Source organism: Salvelinus alpinus, chromosome 13 (genome assembly GCF_045679555.1).
Source record: "Salvelinus alpinus chromosome 13, SLU_Salpinus.1, whole genome shotgun sequence".
In the NCBI taxonomy this organism is placed as follows: Eukaryota; Metazoa; Chordata; class Actinopteri; order Salmoniformes; family Salmonidae; genus Salvelinus; species Salvelinus alpinus.
Genome location: NC_092098.1, coordinates 15,277,149 through 15,292,461, shown reverse-complemented (window position 1 = coordinate 15,292,461; position 15,313 = coordinate 15,277,149). Strand labels below are relative to the sequence as shown.

At 43.5% G+C, this 15,313-nt stretch overlaps 1 protein-coding gene across 2 annotated transcripts in view; it reads left to right on the top strand.

Moving 5' to 3' along the window:
* LOC139537179 (roundabout homolog 1-like) overlaps window positions 1-15,313 on the top strand; it is a 228,864-nt gene that overhangs the window by 71,914 nt on the left and 141,637 nt on the right. The gene's annotated exons all lie outside the window — the stretch shown is intronic.

The window sequence follows — 15,313 nt, the reverse complement described above, 5'->3', positions numbered from 1 at the left end:
AGTCCAACAGTTGTAAACAATAGTTTGTTTTGTACAAATTCAGGTACGTTTATCCCCGTTTCGTTCCGTTTGCTTCCGTCTGGGAAACGTTTTTCAACAGAATCGGCAGAATGAATACACCCCTGATCACGCGTAAGCACAGTTCACTTTTATAGCAGCCACATTGTATTTCTTCTCGCATCTATGCACTCGCCTCCTCTCACCTTTTCCCTTTGTCGCTTGTGGACTTCAATGTACAACACAACAGCTGTATGTGACGTTTCCAAGCCAAGCCAAACCATATAATAACTGCTACACACAACCTACATCATCGTCCCCATATTAGCTAAAGTAATGTCATAATCAACATAGCTAATAGAACTAATGCGTTAGTAAATCCGCTGCAATCATGCAGTAAGACTGTTAAGATGGCCCCGAAGAGGATGGCTGACATTTTACATGCTCCTAACCAACTGTGCTATTTTGTTAGTTTTTTTGTGTTGTTTGTAACTTAGATTTGCACTTATTTTGTACGTAATGTTGCTGCTACCATCTCTTATGACCGAAAATAACTTCTGGACATCAGAACTGGGATTACCCACCACGAACTGGAAGAAGCTTTTTCCTTTAACTTCTCTGCGCTACGGATCCCTTTAGCAGGATAATTTTCCTGAACAACCACTGAATTGCAGGTCGCAAAATATTACTAACAATATTTATAATCATGCAATCACAAGTGAAATATACCAAAACACAGCTTAGCTTGTTGTTAATCCACCTATTGTGTCAAATTTTGAAAATATGCTTTGCAGCAAAAGCAATCCAAGCTTATGTGAGTGTATCAATCAATGCTACAACAGCTAGCCCCAAATTAGTATGGTCACGAAAGTCAGAAAAGCAATACAATTAATCGCTTACCTTTGATAATCTTCGGATGTTTGCACTCACGAGACTCCCAGTTACACAACAAATGTTATTTTTGTTCGATAGATATTACTTTTAAAACAAAAAAACGCCATTTGGGTTGCGCGTTGTGTTCAGAAAACCAAAGCCTCGTTCCGTTCAACGAAAATTCCAAAAAGTATCCGTAATGTTCGTAGAAACATGTCAAATGTTTTTTATAATCAATCCTCAGGTTGTTTTTAACAAACATAATCGATAATATTTCAACCGGACCGTAACCTATTCAATAAAAGAGAGAAAGAAAATGGAGAGCTACCCCTCTCGCGCGCAGGAACTAATCAGAGGACACCTGACTAGTTTTTAAAAATCTCGCTAAGTTTTCAAAATAAAAGCCTGAAACTATGTCTAAAGCCTGGTCACAGCCTGAGGAAGCCATTGGATAAGGAATCTGGTTGATACCCCTTTAAATGGAAGAAAGACGGGCCAGGAAATACAGATAAAAAAATACAAAAAATCACTTCCGGGTTAGATTTTCTCAGGTTTTCGCCTGCAGAATCAGTTTTGTTATACTCACAGACAATATTTTGACAGTTTTGGAAACTTTGGAGTGTTTTCTATCCCAATCTGTAAATTATATGCATATTCTACGATCTGGACCTGAGAAATAGTCCGTTCACCTTGGGAACGTTATTTAAAACAAAACAAAAATCTGACCCCTAGCGTCAAGAGGTTTTAAAGCATGCGCGGACTAACTGGGAAGTGTCTTCACTGACATTTTCAACCTCTCCCTGACCAAGTCTGTAATACCTACATGTTTCAAGCAGACCACCATAGACCCTGTGCCCAAGGAAGCGAAGGTAACCTGCCTAAATGATTACCGCTCCGTAGCACTCACATCGGTAGCCATGAAGTGCTTTGAAAGGCTGGTTATGGCTCACATCAACAGCATCCTCCCGGATACCCTAGACCCACTCCAATTCGCATACCGCCCCAACAGATCCACAGATGACGCAAACACCTATGTGAGAATGCTGTTCATTTACTACAGCTCAGCGTTCAACACCATATTGCCCACAAAGCTCATCAGGGTAGGCAACAAACACGTCTGCCACGCTGATCCTCAACACTGGGGCCCCTCAGGGGTGTGTACTTAGTCCCCTCCTGTACTCCCTGTTCACCCACGACTACGTGGCCAAACACGACTCCAACACCATTGTTAAGTTTGCTGACGACACAACAGTGGTAGGCCTGATCACCGACAACGATGAGACAGCCTATAGGGAAGAGGTCAGAGACCTGGCAGTGTGGTGCCAGGACAACAACCTCTACCTCAATGCGATCAAGACAAAGGAGCTGATCGTGGACTACAGGATAAGGCAAGCTGAACAGGCACCCATTAACATTGATGGGGCTGTAGTGGAGTGTGTCGAGAGTTTCAAGTTCCTTGGTGTCCACATCACCAATGATCTATCATTGTCCAAACACACCAAGACAGTCGTGAAGAGGGCACGACAAAACCTTTTCCCCATCAGGAGACTGAAAAGATTTGTCATGGGTCCCCAGATCCTCAAAAAGTTCTACAGCTACACCATCGAGAGCGTCCTGACCGGTTGCATCACCGCCTGGTATGGCAAGTGCTCGGCATCTGACTGTAAGGTGCTACAGAAGGTAGTGCGTACGGCCCAGTACATCACTGGGGCCAAGCTTCCTGCCATATAATAAGCGGTGTCAGAGGAAAGACCATAAAATTGTCAGAGACTCCAGTCAACCAATTCATAGACTGTTTTCTCTGCTACCACACAGCAAGCGGTACCGGAGCGCCAAGTCTAGGACCAAAAGGCTACTTAACAGCTTCTACCCCCAAGCCATAAGACTGCTGAACAATTAATCAAATGGCCACCGGACTATTTACATTGACCCCCCCACATTTGTTCTGTACACTGCTGCTACTCGCTGTTTATTATCTATGTATAGTCACTTCACCCCTACCTACATATACAAATTACCTCAAATTACACCGCACACTGACTCGGTACCGGTACCCCCTGTATATAGCCTGGTTATTGTTATTTAATTGTGTTACTTTTTATTATTTTTTCCTTTAGTTTATTTGGTAAATATTTTCTTAACTCTTTTTGAACTACACAGTTGGATAAGGACTTGTAGTAAGCATTTCACGGTAAGGTCTACACTGTATTTTGCACATGTGACAAATAAAGTTTGATTTGAGTCAGTAAGCAGTTTAGCACTTACACTGGCAGGCCGAGGTGGCAATAAATTTGTAAAATCAAAAGCTTACCTTGACTTGGAAGAGTTCCAGTGTTGTGTTGGATAGTCGTAGCCAGCTAGCTAACATAGCATTCCTCTGTTTGAGCAGGGTGTTTGAGTAGGCTAAACTAGCTAGATGCATTTACTAAGTAAGTGAAAATTAAAGTGAAAAAATAACTACAGAGTGCTGTTGATGCTATTGTAGACCTTCACTGCAAAACAGTGTGTATTAATCAATTATTTGGTGACGTGAATATATTTAGTATAGTTTTATCTAAAAAAGGATAACTTTAAAAAAATGTTTTACAATTATTATTTTTGTGAAATTCACTGAGGAGGATGGACCTCCCCTTCCTCCTCTGAGGAGCCTCCACTGACACACACACACACACACACACACACACACACACACACAGACACACACACACACACACACAGACACAGGACACAGACACAGGACACAAGACACAAGACACAAGACACAAGACACAAGACACAAGACACAAGACACAAGACACAAGACACAAGACACAAGACACAGGACACAGGACACAGGACACAGGACACAGGACACAGGACACACTCATGTAATATAGCACGGTGCTATTGCCAGCACTTAGGATTACTCTGTATAATGGTGCCAAGCAAATAAACACTATGAAAATGAGTGTCTTCCTAGCGTGTGAAATATGAAAAGCTTTTGACGATATGGCAGGCCTGTTTGAGACTGCTCTCTCTATAAACTCTTATGTTATTGCACATACACACCCACACACACACATATATTTACACATTATCTCACTACTTTGCTTTTCTAACCAAACTTCATTTTTCTCCCTTACTTAGTATCCTGCACTTTGTGCCTCTGTTCTCCTCTCAGTGTGAAGTGCACAGTGAACAGAATAGAAGCAGCAGGGGGTTTGACCTAGAACTGGGCGTCTGCTCTCTTTCCAGAGGGTGCTCTGCTCTGTGTGTGTGTGTGTGTGTGTGTGTGTGTGTGTGTGTGTGTGTGTGTGTGTGTGTGTGTGTGTGTGTGTGTGTGTGTGTGTGTGTGTGTGTGTGTGTGTGTGTGTGTGAGTGTGTGTGTGTGTGTGTGTGTGTGTGTGTGTGTGTGTGTGTGTGTGTGTGTGTGTGTGTGTGTGTGTGTGTGTGTGTGTGTGTGTGTGTGTGTGTGTGAGTGTGTGTGTGTGTGTGTGTGTGTGTGTGTGTGTGCTTCTCTACACATCACAATTCGTTTCATGTTTACGAGTGACTTATAAGGAGAGACTGTGTGGCAGTACTCCTCCTGTCAATGGGAATTTAGAGAGAGAGTGGTTGTACGCACCTTTCCCACAAGGACATACACACATTCCTCTCCCGCATACCTGAGTGAATGACAGTGTTCAGCTGTTCATTTAATTGTAGTTTATACAGCCTGAGAGTATTTCACTATAAAGAACCTGAGTGTGTGACTGTGTGTGTATGTCTGGAATACGTGTCTGGAAGGCATGGGAAACACAGACTGCGCTTTGTAGTGAGTGTGAGTAGTGAGTGACTTTACATTGTCTTGGTTGACTTTGAAGTTACTGGTGGAGAGAGGACAGAATCAATTTGTTATGGCCTTATTTGACTATATTTCTCATTGGGGTGATTTGATGTGCATCGCCTGGGTGAGTTGAGGCATACAGTGAGTACTTGGTCAGTGGAGAGGTGTAGTAACCAACAGATGAAGGAATATTTCAACATGTGTGATTACCCAGAAACACTGCTCTGCTCCTGCACATCCTTTGATGTTCTGCTGAATCCACATTTGCCAGAACTCATTATAAAATTGGCCAGGGAAGAGATAGAGAGAGGGATAAAGAGGGGAGGAGGGGAGGTGGTAAAAGAGAGGATGGTCTTATTAACTTCTTCATTCTGGTTCCACTGAGAGAGTTCTTAAACAACTTTCCTCCAATTTCCTCCACTTAACGTCCGGAGCAGAGCAGCCTCTCTCTCTCTCTGATTTCCAGTGGACTTTCTCACACAACCTGATCCTGTCCGTTCCCATCACATCCCCAATCCACGTCCAGGGCAGTATTCCATGCCAGCACTGAACTCTTCCCCTGGATACCATCCTGGTTTTCCCTGTTAGTTCCCATCCCAGATCCCAGCCAGCGACATCTCGTAAACAACCTCCACAGGGATGAGGTCATTAAGTATAGGGTATGGGGTCTCCCCAGCGTTAGGCTTGACAAAATACTGAAACCTTCTCAGGAGACAGACACACTGACCTAATTCAAGACCACAACCCATTAGCTCTGTTAAAGAATCTCAAGTAGAGTCAATAAAATAAAATAAAAAACATAACAATAGAAATCTCTTTTTGTGTGTGTTCTTGTTCTTCTAAATAACTCTCTGTGTTGTATTAGCCTTAGAGACGGTAGACCTCTCTCTACAAACGAGGGATGTTGTTAAAAGGCATAGACCAGTAACTAGGTACCAGCCAGCTCCAAATCTCTGTCAGACCAATTAGAGTGTGGACAGTAATCCTTGGCCTAGCCTGCGGATCACAACAAGGCAGCTAACAGACTTCTATGGACACATAAGAATATTTTAACAAGCAGTCCTTTAGCCCTCTGTTCTATAGCCCTTGTACTCCCTCCTCCCTTCTCATACCTGCCTGCTCTCATTAGGCCTGGATAGTTTGCTACCAGCTATAGTCACAGTGACACATGCTATTATGCAAAGGAATTAAGGAGTTTGAGAGTAGATATTTATCTAGTTAAATTGTGTGTTTTGTACACTGAGTGTACAAAACATTAGGAACACCTGCTCTTTCCATGACATAGACTGAACAGGTGAATCCAGGTGAATAGCTATTATCCCTTATTGATGTCACTTGTTAAATCCACTTCAATCAGTGTAGATGAAGGGGAGGAGACAGGTTAAAGAAGGATTTTTAAGCCTTGAGACAATTAAGATATGGATTGTGTATGTGCCATTCAGTGTGAATGGGCAAGACAAAATATGTAAGTGCTTTTGAACGGGGTATGTTAGTAGGTGCCAGGCACACCGGTTTCAGTGTGTCAAGAACTGCAACGCTGCTGGCTTTCTCACGCTCAACTGTTTTCCGTGTATCAAGAATGGTCCACCAGCCAAAGGACATCCAGGCAACTTGACATAACTTTGGGACGCATTGGAGTCAACATGGGCCTGCTTCTCTGTGGAACGCCTTGTAGAGTCCATGCCTTGATGAATTGAGGCTGTTCTGAGGGCAAAAGTGGGTCAACTCAATATTAGGAAGGTGTTCCTAATGTTTTGTACACTCAGTGTCAGTTTCTATATATATTGCATGTGAGTGCTGAGTGCTATGTTTGCTGTGTTTGTGTATGTCCACTGTTATGATAGATAGTGAGAAGACCATTGAGGTTCATTGTGATCCATTTTAAAGAATCCATTTCCCTCCTATTCCTGTCTATGACATTTGGTCAAAGGGATGAGAGGGGAGTATGCACAGATTATATTACTATTTGCCACAGTATCATCCCACCGGACACACATAGACAATCAATCCCATGTCACCCCAGGCGCAGATTTACTTCACCTGCCATCTCAGTCCTGATTGGCCAGGACTCTCCATGTGATGGGGTGATGTCATACCCGGCGTCACCGGTACCAGGGGGTGACATAGAGGCTAAAGCATTCCACACGTGTCAATGTCACCAACCGCAACTCAAGTACCTGGGTTAGGGGAACCAGCGAGTAGACAATAATGTGCATTGTTTAAGGAGTGCTTTTAGAGGGCCTGGTGTGTGTGTGAAGCTGGGCCAGAAACTGTAACCCAACGCTACACCTCCTCACACTGCTGCTAGTGGAACGGCTTTATCACCAGATCAGTTTTCATGGCTCATTCCCTGTGTGTGTGTGTGTGTGTGTGTGTGTGTGTGTGTGTGTGTGTGTGTGTGTGTGTGTGTGTGTGTGTGTGTGTGTGTGTGTGTGTGTGTGTGTGTGTGTGTGTGTGTGTGTGTGTGTGTGTGTGTGTGTGAGCAGTAATGTGGTTTTCTACCTGTGGAGGGGTTACTTTACATTGAGAGATGGCAGCCAGTGTAATCCCCAGTGCAGTGCTTTGATTTGCGGTTGATATCTCATCTCTTTAAGTGGTGTGTTTGCATCACCCCGCTCATGGCATCACACCGTGTTTGGTAAACTGGAACGACACAGGAACGTAAAGGACATACTCGGGATGTACTGATTCAGGCCCACCAACGGAATCGTGAAACCACACTTGATCGCAGCAATGTAATATTCAACATATGCTCAGACAGTCACTGCCTGGTCTTTTTGGCGGTTTAATTAAGATGAGGATGCCTGTTTTGACATTAATTCATTCATTAATTCATTAATCCACTTATTCATTCATCCTTACGTACATTACCTGGGTAGAAGGTGTGCTGGATATCAGATCTTCTTCCCAGTCAGTGGGCAAACAATACTATGGTCTCCTGCTTGGTTTTATCTAATGGCATATGTGTGACTTCACATTCTATTTGTCTGTTCCTGGAAAGAGAACCCAGGGCAGTTCTGAAAAGACAGAGGAGATTCACCTCTGCCATCCTCCCTCTTTCACTCTCTCCTCGGATACTCTCTCATATTCCCCTCGTTATCCCCTCATCCTTCACACCAAAGCTGATTACCGTCACTACAGCAGAACAGCCTCAGGGATGATTGACAGACATAAGAAGTAAGTGTATGTCTGGCATAGCTGTTACAAATGACCTTTGGTGAGTGTGTGTGCTTGTTGATTGCGTGCTGTCTTGCTGCTGGGTCTTTGCAGATAAAGCCTGGTCTTGCTGAAGGCCACCTGTGGAAGGGCGATACACCAGCCAGCTCAGGGAGCTTCTCCAACCCTTAGGCACAAACCCAACACAATTAAAACAAGCAAAACAACGAGTGTGCAGAGAATAGGCAACTGGGGAGCCTGGCTGCCTTTCTCCTCGCAATTTATTATATCCTTCTGAATATGTCTGCACGGAGTGTTAATTGTAATTCAATTGAAATATGTATAATTTTGCCCTGCGGCTAGGTTGTTTGTTTGCTGTCTTTTCACCTTGGAGTTGTTTGTCTGTGGATGTGTTTGTGTTTGTGTGTATTCATTTGAAATGCTTGACGGCATCCTCTCACCTGCCTTCGAAAACACCCCATAATTATGTTGTGCATTGTTTCAGGATTGCAAGACTCAATTAGATCAGTGTTCTCAGGAAGACAAGACAATCTTTCTAGGTTCTCTGACCTGGTATGTTTTAAAGGTTATCCAGGTGCCAGAGTACTGATCCTTACTGGGAAAGGAAAGAGTCGTGTTGTCACAATACCAGAATTTTGACTTATCGATATCAGGTTTAGTGTCACGATATTCGATACCATCACGATAATTGACACCAACATGATACCATGGCAAAAAAAAAAATGCATATTAGCCAAAGTCACAGAATGGCATTTAATCCAGACAGATCTTTTTAGTTGAGTATCATTACATTGGAAATGTTTTTATGTTAGCATTAATTATACAATCAATTTGACTTTTGCACCATTCTAACTACACATTTGAATGGTAAATATCTTGATAAACTGGGTAAATCAAGATATAGCCTAGGTCTTTTCACAATACAGGTGAATGCATATTCAATAGAAATGTGTGCATGCATTGAGTTATTGAGCTTGTTTTGGCTGATTTCATAAGGCTACAGATGAAAAACTATCTGTTTACCTTCCATTTGGGACTACTTTTCTTGTACTGATCAACAACATTTGCATAGAATAAGAAATCCCTTATTTTATAAAAGTGTGCGCTGTCTCTTTAAGACCCATAAAGTCATTCACAAACAAAGTCAGTTCGAGGCTTGATCAAAGATGATCTTGACTTGGAGAGACGTAAGGTAGGGGAGACGAAGTGAATGAATAAGATTTTTGGTGACAATGATCTTTGTAAGCAGCAAAATGTTGTGTTGTGGTACTAGGGTAGTGAATTGGCTTCAGCTGTTAGCTAACAAGGACAGTTAGCCTTCAAAGCTGGAAGTTACCGGTATCTTCTTGTATTCCAGTGTTCTAGCCTGTTCTGGATATGGTTTTGGGAACAGTAATTAGCAGTTTCAACATTTCTACATGCTGTGTTGCGTTATTCAAGAGTGTTAACTTCTGTGCAGCATAAGTGATGATGCAGCCCAGACTCCCAGTGAGTTCAGTGGTTCCTCATGTCAGGCTAGATCCAGCAAGAAGTAAGCGGAGCAGGGCATGGTGCTCTCACGCTATAAGGGGACACCAGCTACACTGAAAGTCAGACTTGATCCTCTCTCAATCAGTAGATGACGTGAGACACATTTGACAGAAGTACCGAAAGTAACAAAAAGTATAGTACCAAGTATCGAGAAAGTGCCAGCGTTTCGGTATACCATGCAACACTAGGAAAGAGTACTGTACCACTTGGCCCTCTGTCCCATCTTACTTCCCGAAGGCCCCACTGATGAAGTGGAGAGTGTCGAGGTTATCGATTTTCCCATAGATCAGCCCCTTGTTTCCCTCTACCTACGACCTAATGGGGGATATGAGGTGCAATGGTCCTGTGTGTGTGTGTGTGTGTGTGTGTGTGTGTGTGTGTGTGTGTGTGTGTGTGTGTGTGTGTGTGTGTGTGTGTGTGTGTGTGTGTGTGTGTGTGTGTGTGTGTGTGTGTGTGTGTGTGTGTGTGTGTGTACCCATGTGTGTGTGATTCAGGGTGAGGCTGACTGGAAGTAGCAGTTGATCGATCTGCGTGCCCTTTTTCAGTGAAACTCCCAGCACCACCCTTCCAGTGAGGACTGTGTCTAGAATTCTGTTGAGCCAGTTGAATTACATACTGCACTGTAGTCATAGCATCTCTGTTGTATATCATTACTATTTTCTACATTGTAGAATAACAGTGAAGATATCAAAACTATGAAAGAACACATATGGAATCATGTAGTAATCAAAAAAGTGTTAAACAAATCAAAATATATTTATATTTGAGATTCTTCAAAGTAACCACCCTTTGCCTTGATGACAGCTTTGCACACGCTTGGCATTATTTCAACCACCTTCATGAGGTAGTCACCTGGAATGCATTTCAATGAACAGGTGTGCCTTGTTAATAGTACATTTGTGGATAGGTCAGTCAATCCGGAAAATGTAATGATCTTTGAAAGTTTCTTCAAGTGCAGTCACAAAAACCATCAAGAGCTATGATGAAACTATCTCTCATGAGGACCCGCCACAGGAAAGGCAGACCCAGAGTTACCTCTGCTGCAGAGGATAAGTTCATTAGAGTTAACTGCACCTCAGATTGCAGTCCAAATAAATGCTTCATAGAGTTCAAGTAACAAACATGTCTCAACATCAACTGTTTAGAGGCCTTCATGGTTGAATTGCTGCCAAGAAACCACTACTAAAGGACACTAATAATAAGAAAATACTTGCTTGGGCCAAGAAACACGAGTAATGGACATTAGACTGGTGGAAATCTGTCCTTTGGTCTGACGAGTTCAAATTTGCGATTTTTGATTCCAACCATTTCTGATTTCTGAGACACAGAGTAGGTAAACGGATGATTTCCGCATGTGTAGTTCCCACCGTGAAGCATGGAGGAGGAGGTGTGATGGTGTGGGCTTTGCTGGTGACACTGTAAGTGATTTATTTAGAATTCAAGGCACAATTAACCTGCATGGCTACCACAGCATTCTGCAGCGATATGCCATCCAATCTGGTTTGCGCTTTGTGGGACTATGATTTGTTTTTCAACAGGACAATGACCCAACACACCTCCAGGCTATGTAAGGGCTATTTGACCAAGAAGGAGAGTGAAGGAAAAGCAGCCAGCAAGTGCTCAGCATATGTGGGAACTCCTTCAAGACTGTTGGAAAAGCTTTCTAGGTGAAGCTGGTTGAGAGAATGCCAAGAGTGTTTAACACTTATAGTTTTGATGTCTTCACTATTATTCTACAATGTAGAAGATAGTATAAATAAAGAACAACCCTAGAATGAGAAGGTGTATCCAAACGTTTGACTGTTATTATAGGTATGTATGTGGCTGAACTGTTGGTTGTGTGATTTAAGCAGTGTGCCTGCTCCTCTCCCCACAGTCTCTGCAGGGTAATGTGTTGCAGCTTCTCTGGTGTCGGTCTGGGAGTTAGGACTCTGTTTCTACACTACAGCATCATATCCCCATTAACGCTTTATAAACGATTTAACTCCCCAGTCAGGGCCACTGCAGGCACTGTAAGCAGGTCAGCATACTACAGTAGGTTCAGTTTGCTCCTAGCAGACCTCAACTAGGCTGAGTGCACGTATGTGCCTTGCATACTCCCTTGACCTTCGCTTGAGAAAGTAGAAAAAAGCGACAATAGTACTGTTTTTGCCGTGGAGATCTTAGTAGAGCAATTTTACATCTAACTGAGATGTTTAGTGCAGTGTTTCTCAAGTGGAAAAAATTGCATGAAAACGAGTCGTCTCTCGTTGAATGACAACAAAAACTTAATCAAAGAATCCTTACTGTTGACCAATCACCGACGAGGGGGCGTAGACTTCGGCTACTGAACTACGGCGTGCCTCCAGAAGAAATGACTTGTGCACGAACAGCCGAAAACATCTTGCCTATTACCCAATCCAAAAAGAATGAACTAAATGTTGTCGTAATATGCTGTATGCACAAACTGTTTCGGGTGGGAAGCATGCGGGCGCCTTAAAGGCATCTGCATACTAGATTTGGTTTGCTCCTAGCAGACCTCGGCTAGGCGAAGTGAACGTCTTTGCCTCGCACACTCCCTTAAAATATATTTGCTTGAAAAAGCGGTAATAGTACTGTTTGTCCATCTTGCGACTCCATAGCCAGTATACACTTCTTCAAAATAGTCTGAATTAATCTAAGATAACTCTGGAAATCTGTCATTAATTTTGATGTTCTTGCTGAGGAGAGCATAGTCACACAATTATTCATTTAACTAAGAGGTTTGGTGCCACATTTCTCATAACACAGCATATGCGCAAACTGATTCGGATGGGAAGCATGCAGACACCTTTAGTCAGCACTGTGTGAACCACTTTTAGCCACATGAAAGAGCAGCCAAATCACAACCTCCTGCTCCCAACAGGCAGTAAAACAGGTGAAATACCACCCACAAATGGCTGCAGTTACTGGACATTATTACCCCTGCTCCTCCCCCTCCAACCTCTCTCTCTCTCTCGCTCTCTTAGATCATCTGGTTTTTGTCTATCCTCTCAAATTGCTTTTCCATTACATAGCCCTCCACAGTTTTCACAAAAATACAGTTTAGATACACACCACACAGAGAATCACACACTACACACACTTAGTTCAGCACTTAAACCCTTTAATGCCAAAGTGGATCTGGTGAAATAGTAAGCATACCTACAGTAGAACCTGTACAAATGTCCTTCATCAGTCGTAACAGTGAAGCAAATGAGTTAAATCTGGAGAGATGGAGGGATGGAAGGATAGAAGGACGGGGGGGATGGAGGGAGGCAGGAACACAGACCTCAGTGAGGAGCCTTTGTCTCATGTCCCCTGAGGGAGGGAGGCCGGAACACAGACCTCAGTGAGGAGCCTTTGTCTCATGTCCCCTGAGGGAGGGAGGCCGGAACACAGACCTCAGTGAGGAGCCTTTGTCTCATGCCCCCTGAGGGAGGGAGGCCGGAACACAGACCTCAGTGAGGAGCCTTTGTCTCATGTCCCCTGAGGGAGACAGGAACACAGACCTCAGTGAGGAGCCTTTGTCTCATGTCCCCTGAGGGAGGCAGGAACACAGACCTCAGTGAGGAGCCTTTGTCTCATGTCCCCTGAGGGAGACAGGAACACAGACCTCAGTGAGGAGCCTTTGTCTCATGTCCCCTGAGGGAGGGAGGCAGGAACACAGACCTCAGTGAGGAGCCTTTGTCTCATGTCCACTGAGGGAGGGAGGCAGGAACACAGACCTCAGTGAGGAGCCTTTGTCTCATGTCCCCTGAGGGAGGGAGGCAGGAACACAGATCTCAGTGAGGAGACTTTGTCTCATGTCTCCTGAGGGAGGGATTGAGGACAGGACATTGTGGAATGAGTGACAGATAAACAGAATTAATTGAGGAGGAAGAGAAGGATTGTTTGTGTGTGTGTGTGTGTGTGTGTGTGTGTGTGTGTGTGTGTGTGTGTGTGTGTGTGTGTGTGTGTGTGTGTGTGTGTGTGTGTGTGTGTGTGTGTGTGTGTGTGTGTGTGTGTGTGTGTGTGTGTGTGTGTGGTGATGGATGATACTCAGAGTAGGGATCCAGGCTGAGAGTGTGTGTTGTGGTCTTGGTGGACTGGAGTCCATGCTCCCTCTCCACTCATAATACATTTTTTGAAAGAGCAGAGAACGGAGCTTAACCCCTTCATTCTGCCCACTGCCTGCCTGCCCAGCTCCCAATCTGCCAGCCTCTGCAGCTTTGCACAACTTAACCAGCAGAATGCTAATGTGTAATTCCTTAAATAAATATCGCCTGATAGATAAATATATATATATATAATAAATAATTTAGTAGGGAGGGTTGAACCCCATGACAGACCATGGGAACACTTCAAAGCCTTCTTTAATGAAACACACTGGACCAGCAGTGTTCCCTTCCTCTCTCTCTCAGAGATCCAGAGATATTCTGTTACAGTCAGCAGACCAAAGGGCATCGCTGCGTTACTGTGCCGACAGCAGGATCAAAGACTTTGATGCAGGCTTCTGACAAACGGTAGTTGATTAATAGCTAGACCCGGCCGCTTCGCCACTTCACAAGAGAGAATCGCCCATAATCGCTTTAGCTGTGTTCAATATGATCACATTCCTTCAGCGGGGTTGTAGATGTTTCAAAGTAAACCTCTCTCTCTCTCTCTCTCTCTCTCTCTCTCTCTCTCTCTCTCTCTCTCTCTCTCTCTCTCTCTCTCTCTCTCTCTCTCTCTCTCTCTCTCTCTCTCTCTCTCTCTCTCTCTCTCTCTCTCTCTCTCTCAATTTAAATTTAAATTTAAATTCAATTTCTCTCTTATCAACATAGAGAAAGAGCCTTGGAAACTATAATATAGTCCATATTGAAAATGGCATTAATAGCATTCGATTTTCCCTCTTATAGTCATATCATAGCTCAGAACCTACTGATATCATACTCTCACAGCTATAAACCAATTGATGTTTTCCTAGTGGAGGTTTTAGGGAAGACGTGTTTACTAAGATATGCCAAAATAAGGCCTCTGTTCGTCAACTCAGCTTACTGCTGTGTTCTGCCTCCTGGGACTCCGAGCCCTTAAACAATACAGAAACATTGTGTCTGCCCCATGACAATGTGTGTTAATTAGAATGTCAGACAGGATTATAGTTGGTACAATCACCGGCACAGCAATGATAATGCACTGTGTCTAATAACTGTAAACCTACTGCTGCTGCTGAAGGGAACAACTGCTGAGACTGATATGTACTGTAGGTACTGCTGGATGTGTGCATTAGTGGCTCAGTGTGGCTTCCTAATCATTGGAGATATGTATAGCTAGTGTGTGTATTGTATGTGTGTGAGAGATTTGTGTGTGTGTGATTAATATAGTCTCCATGTAGTGGAGTGCTACAGTTTTGTGTGTGTTAAAAGGGGTAGGCCCAGGCATATGGGCGATGGGTAGTGCTGTGGTCATAACCAATTGGGAAGGTGGTATTTGCCACATACGACTGGGAAATATCCGCTTGAATGCTCCTCCAACTGGTAATTACTAGTGGGAAACTCGTCTATCATCCATGAGCTCCGACTTCTCCCACATGCTGACCTCTGACGTCACTTACTATGGAAATTACCTTGATAACAGCATTTCCAAGACATTATTTATAAAAGCAATCTATTCGTATCTATTTTTAACACTATCATTTGTTTACAAGCATATGATAGCTGTAATTTTAGTTTATGGTTGACGGAGCTTGTTGGCCATTAGTTGGCAATTAGCCAATGGGTTCAAAGCACGTGAACTTCACAACTGGTAATGACCACCTTCCCACTTGGTTATGAATGCAGCATTAGGCTCAGGGTGGATAAGGCTGAGGAATTAATTCATGTGACAGAGTAATGTTTGGGACATGACATGAGCTACTGATTATCATTGTGCTTGTGGCCAGGGATTGCTCCAACATACATGCTATGTAAATCT